The sequence below is a fragment of the Plecotus auritus genome, assembly GCF_963455305.1.
Source record: "Plecotus auritus genome assembly, chromosome: 1".
NCBI classification, from domain to species: domain Eukaryota; kingdom Metazoa; phylum Chordata; class Mammalia; order Chiroptera; family Vespertilionidae; genus Plecotus; species Plecotus auritus.
The window spans coordinates 35,289,329-35,296,139 of record NC_137770.1 but is presented as its reverse complement, the minus strand read 5'-3'; positions in this window follow the sequence as shown (position 1 = coordinate 35,296,139).

Below are 6,811 nucleotides of genomic sequence, written 5' to 3'. Positions count from 1 at the left end.
TACTGCTCAAAGGTGTCAGTCATGAAAGATAAGGAAACACCAAGGAACTATCACAGATTGGAAGAGACTAAGGAGACATAACAAAATGTGATGTGAAATCCTGGATTGCAAAAGGGACGTTAATGAGGCTGCAGGCTGAGAGCCAACACCATGAGAAGCAGGAGAACGCAAATAGAGAGACTACCTTTCTGGTCTGAAGAACCAGAGGACATAGATCAGGACAATCTCACCCACTGGAAAGGGAGGTGGGTATCCCAGGAAGGAGAGTGCAGAGAGGAGGAACCAAAATTTTGTGTGTAACTCACCCCAAATCTACAGCCAATACCTGACCTCACATGCATGGAACAAACTCCAGGGAATGATCAAAGAATTTGAGATTTGAGCTACTGCACAAGAGAAGGAGTTTGTAGTATGAGACCCTCCAAGTTAGTTTTTGCTAGAACAAAATAATTAATATGCTTTAGAGGAATAGTACACAGTCCCGAGTTGCCATAATATTCAAAGTACCCAGGACAAAAATCCAAATTTACTCAACATATGAAAAACAGGGAAAATGTAACAAATTCTCAAGAAAAACACCATTTAAAAGGGCAGATTTTTAAGATAACCTCAATGTTGCAAATAATAGTTTCATGACAACTATTTTAATTATGATTAGTGATGTTAAGAAAAACATACAATGAATAAAAATATAGAACATCTCAACAAAGGAGGAGAAACTACTCTGAGGTATCTCATATAAGTAAAATTATACAGCATTTGTCTTTTTGTGACTGGCTTATTTTACTTAGCATAATGTCCTCCAGGTTCATCCATGGCATAGCATATTTCAGAATTTCATTATTTTTTGAGGTTGAATAATATTCAATTGTGTCTATATGTTTGCTTATCCATTCATTGAATGCATACATGGGACACTCCATGTTTTAGCCATTGCGCATAATGATTCTATGAACATGCGTGTACAAATCTCTTTGGGATCGTGCTTTCACTTCTTTTGGGTATATACCCAGAACTGGAATTGCTGGATCATATGGTAATTCTATTTTTATTTTTTGAGGAACTGCCATAACGTCTTCCATAGTGGTTTCACCATTTTACGTTCCTATTAACAGCACACAAAGGTTTGTTTATCCACATAATCACCAGTATTTGGTGTGTGTGTGTGTCTGTTTTAAGTTAAAGTGGGATGAGATTGGGATAAAGGACTTGAACAGCGTGATGCAGAAGTTTGGGGGCACTCCTAGAATGGATAGAATTGTGAATGGAAATGCAAGGGTGAATGAAATAAGTCTCTTTCTTGAAAGAAGGGAGTAAATTTCAGTCTTCTAAGTTGTGGGGAATAAAATTTGATGTGTGTACTCAGAAGCAGTCATCCTACTGTTTAGTGATTACTGTTCAGAGCAAACTGGAGTCAGAATCTTGGTTCAATGTTTGGTAGAACCTCAGTTGTCTTAGAGATGAGCACTTCTACCCCAGGATTGTTGTGAAAACTTAATGGCTAAAAGAAACTTCTTTACACATACAAGGCATATAATATTTGATAAGTGTTAGTTACTATAATTACTCACTTATATTTAAGCCACCTCTGTAAATAACAGCTAATAAAATAAGCATTTATCACAGGTAAAGATATTAATTGCAGGTTACCATGTTCCAGGCTTTGTGTTAATTGCTTTATATATATTACCTAATGTAATATAACACTATACACTACCATTTTACCTGCATTTTACTAATGAAACTGAGGCTGAGATCAAGAACCTTTCGCAAAGTCACACAGCTGACAAATAGCAGAACCCAAGTGATCCCATGGGCCTCTGCTTTCCAAGTTCATGGCCTGCACCTTGGGAGCCTGGCCAGAGACATCTTACCTGAAGAGCTTTAGCGAGGGTGAAGCGGGCCGTGCTGATGTCCATCCTGGTTCTAGGCCTCATATAATGTAGCATCCACCAAGATTGACTCCAAATTGGTCAATTCAGACTATAATTTTAAAAGAGGTGAACTAAATTAAATGATTAAAAAGACAGAAAATCTGAGCATAAGAGAATGGGCAAGAATATGAACAGAGCCAATCAATGAACACTGGTCTGATCAACCAATGAATACATGTCTTGTAGTGGACTTTTAGGTTGGAGAGCTACCAAGCTTGTTTTCTATACTCTGCCTTTTCAAGAATAAATTATACAGTGAACATATATCATTAAAAAATCAGATTTTAATTCCCATTGCTATTCCATAGTTTAGTCTGTTTAAAAAAAAATCTAATGTGAACTTGAACTACTAGAAATCCCCTGGACACAGCATTATACAAAAATCTCGGGCCCTAACTGGTTTGGCTCAGTGGATAGAGCGTCGGCCTGTGGACTGAAGGGTCCCAGGTTCAATTCCAGTCAAGGGCATGTACCTTGGTTGCAGGCACATCCCCAGAAGGGGTTGTGCAGGAAGCAGCTGATCAATGTTTCTCTCTCATCGATGTTTCTAACTCTCTATCGCTCTCCCTTCCTCTCCGCAAAAATCAATAAAATATATTTTTTTAAAAATCTCGGAAATAGGAATTGAACTGTATATTTACTTTGCCTCCATTATCCTATCTAATAAAAGAGAAACGTGCAAATTGACCGTACCTCCGCTATGCCCACCAGCCAATCAGGAGCGAGTATGCAAATTACCCCAACCAAGATGGCGGCAGCCATGGAGCTGCAGTGAACAGGAGGCTTGGGTAGCCCCTGGCAATGGAGGAAGCCAAGCTTCCTGCCCACCCTAGGTGGCCCTAGCCTCCGCTCAAGGCTACAAAGTTTCAATTATAGAAGATAAATAAATCCCAGATACCTGCTTCCAGCTGGCCCTGGCCTCCACTCAAGGAGACACCGAAAAAAAAAAAAGAAAAGAAAAAAAGGAGGGGCTGGGAGCTTGAGTTGCCGGGGGCCGTGGCCAGCCTGCAAACAGCCATCAGCCCCTCACCCAGGCTGGCCAGGCACCCCAGTGAGGACCCCCACCCTGAAGGGGCTGTGGCCAGCCTGAAAACGGCCCTCAGCCCCTCACCCAGGCTGGCCAGGCACCCCAGCGGGACCCCCACCCCAGTGGAACACCCTTCAGGGCAAACCAGCCAGCCCCCACCCGTTCACCAGGCCTCTATCTATACTAATAAAAGGGTAATATGCTAATTAGACTGGGAGATCTTCCAGGAGACCTTCCGGACGTTCTTCTGGACAAAGCCATGGTGGCGGGGCTGAGATAGAGGCGGTTAGAGGCCAAGAGGGGAAGGCAGTTGTGGGTGATCAGGCCAGGATGGGACGGCAGTTGTGGGTGATCAGGCTGGTGGGGGGCAGGGCCATTGGGGGTAAGCAGACCAGCAGGGGGGCCAGTTGGGGGTGAGCAGGCCATCAGTGGGGGTCAGTTGGAGGTGATCAGGACAGCAGGGGGGGCAGTTTGGGGTGAGCAGGCCGGCAGGGGAGGCAGTTGGGGGTGAGCACACTGGCACGGGAGGCAGTTGGGGGTGATCAGGCTGGCACGGGAGGCAGTTGGGGGCGAGCAGGCCAGCGGTGGGGGGCAGTTGGGGGCGAGCAGTCTGGCAGGCAGAGTGGTTAGGGGCAATCAGGCAGGCAGGTGAGCAGTTAGAAGCCAGCAGTCCCAGATTGTGAGAGGGATGTCTGACTGCCGGTTTAGGCTCGATCCCTGTAAACCAGTAGTAGGACATCCTTTGAGGGGTCCCATATTGGAGAGGGTGCAGGCTGAGCTGAGAAATACCCCCACCCCTGCCCTGTGCACGATTTCGTGCACCGGAACACTAGTCATAAATATTTATTTACAGGCAGGAGGTAATTTTAGGAGTAGATATTCTGTTGAAATAAACTCAGATTTCCTTGAACCCTAAAATTCTTTGTTAAAGTTTCTTCCCCCTGTAATTTACCAAGAGGGTGATCTTCAGATGTTATAAATGGTTATGCTTTGAAATACAAAATTTCTGAGTTTACAAGGATTTTTCTCTCCCCAGCTCAGAGTTTAACATGAAACATTAAGTAGTTAATTCTACACAGTTCCAAGTCTAATGTGATTTAATTAGCCACCTATATCAGGTGCTTTACAAAGAATCCTGTAGTTGATTAAAGATGACACTCCTCTCATCACATCACAGTGAGATATGTTTCTCCACTTGAATCTGAGCAGGCCCTGTGACTACCTGACCGAAAAGATATGACAGAAGTGAGGCCATGACAGTTTCTGGGCCCACGCCTCAAAGAATGAGCAGTTTCCACTTCCTGTCTCTTAGAACAATCTTTCTTTAAAAAAAAAAAAAAATATATATATATATATATATATATATATATATATATATATATATTATATAATAAAAGCCTAATATGCAAATTGGCCAAACAGCAGAATGACCAGTCAGCAGGTGCAGTGGGGCTAGCCACTAGCCAGCTGGCACCATACCCCGATCACCCTACCAGTGGCCTCCCGCAGAGGGAGGCCAAGCTGCGGCTGTTGGACATCCGCCGAGGGCTCCCAGACTGCAAGAGGGTGCAGCACAGGCTGAGAGGCCCCAAGTGCACGAATTTTCATACACTGGGCCTCTAATATATACAGAGTGGCCAGATTATTATGACCACCCCATCATTACTTAGTTGGGCCACCTTTTGCCTTCAATACTGTGGTGATTCTTCTTGGCATTGACTCCACGAGATGTTGAAAGGTGATGCGAGGAATCTGACACTATGCCTGATGAATAGCACTGTCCAGTTCTGTGAGATTTGATGGTTGTGGAACCAGCTGCCTGATGGCTCTTTTAACTTCGTCCCACAAATGCTCAATTGGATTGAGATCTGGTGATTGTGGGGGCCACCTATGCAAGGTAAAGTCTCCCTCATGTTCTTGAAACCACTCCTGCACAATACGAGCACCGTGGCATGGCACATTGTCTTGTTGGAAGAAGCCATCTCCATTGGGATACCAACATGATAGAATGAACTTGATCAGCAATGATACTTAGGTATATTGTGCTATTCAGACGTTGTTCCACATGAATTAAAGGGCCCAAATCATGCCAGGAAAACATGCCCCAAACCATAATACTGCCCCCACCAGCTTGAAGGGTTGTACTCATGCATGTGGGGTGCATGCTTTCATGCTGTTTCCGCCAAATTCTCACTCTTCCATCTGCATGATGCAACTGGAAACGTGATTCATCGGACCACATGACTTTTTTCCAATGCTCGACTGTTCAATCCTTGTGTTCCTGTGTGAATTGGAGACGTTTTATCTTGGTAACTGCAGACAGCAAAGGTGTTCGAACAGGCCTTCGGCTTCCATATCCCATATGATGCAGTGTACAGCTAATTTGCCTACAAATGTCAGATGGTCATAATAATCTGGCCACTCAGTGTATATATCCTATATAATAAAAGCCTATTATGCTAAGTGTCCGGTCAACCAGTCGGATGTTCAACCAATCAAAGCATAATATGCTAATGATATGCTCAAGCCACTCAACTCACTATGACATGCACTGACCACCAGGGGGCAGACAGTCGACCAGTTGCTATGATGTGCACTGACCATCAGGGGGCAGACATTCCAACCGGTAGGTTAGCTTGCTGCTGGGGTCCAGCCAATTGGGACTGAGAGAGACGGGCCGGACACCCCCTGGAGCCCTCCTGTGGTCCCTCCCCAGCTGGCCAACCTCATGTGTCTCTCCCTGGCTCTGACTGTGCACCAGTGGGGTCCCTCAGCCTGGCCTGCACCCTCTCACAATCCAGGATCCCTCAGGGGATGTCGGAGAGCTGGTATCAGCCCAATCACACAGGGGGAGCGCTGCTCAGCCAGAAGCCGGGCTCAATGCTGGCAAGTGCAGCAGTGGTGGCGGGAGCCTCTCCCACCTCTGTGGCAGCACTAAGGATGTCCCACTGATGGCTTAATCCCGCTCCCCCAGGGAGCAGGCCTAAGCCATCAGTCAGACATCCCCTGAGGGCTCCCAGACTGCAAGAGGACGCAGGCCAGGCTGATGCGCCCCCTCTCCCGAGTGCACGAATTTCATGCACCAGGCCTCTAGTATATATTATTGATTTCAGAGAGGAAGGGATAGAAACATCAATGATGAGAGAGAATCATTGATTGGCTGCTGCCTGCACGCCAGCCCCACACACAAGGTGGATCAAGCCCGCAACCCGGGCATGTGCCCTGACCAGGAATGGAACCATGACCTCCTGGTTCATAGGTTGATGCTCAACCACTGAACCACACCGGCCAGGCTCTTAGAACAATTTTTCTTAGAAACCAGTGGTCATGCTGTGAAGGAGCCCCATTAGTATGTCATGAACTAAGGCATCTGGCTGAACCCCAAGCCAGCAGCCAGCACCAAATGCCAGCCGTGTGAGTGAGCCGTGTTGGAAGTGACTTCTCCAACTCCGCTAAACTCAAGTTGATGCTCAAGGAGCAGAGACTAGACGATCTTACCAAGTCCTGCCCAAACTGTACACTGGTGAACAAACAATAACTTGGGTTCTGCCACTAAGTTTTGGAGTAGTTTGTTATGCAGCAAGGCACTGGACCGCTCCTGATTTTCTCTAGATGAAAAGTGTGAACAAACCAACCCCACTGTTTCACAGGCAAATTGGTCAAAGCTATTATTTATGTGGTTCACGAGGCCAGAGGTCAGAAACAAACACACAGCCAGGCGCCTGGGAACTCTTCACGCTTCTTTATTAGGAGGCACCCACAGTACAGAACCTCTCACACGGCCGTCAAAGGGGAGGGTTACATTCTCTTTGGGAGCACCTTCATTTTTGCTTCTGTTACCACTTTGAAG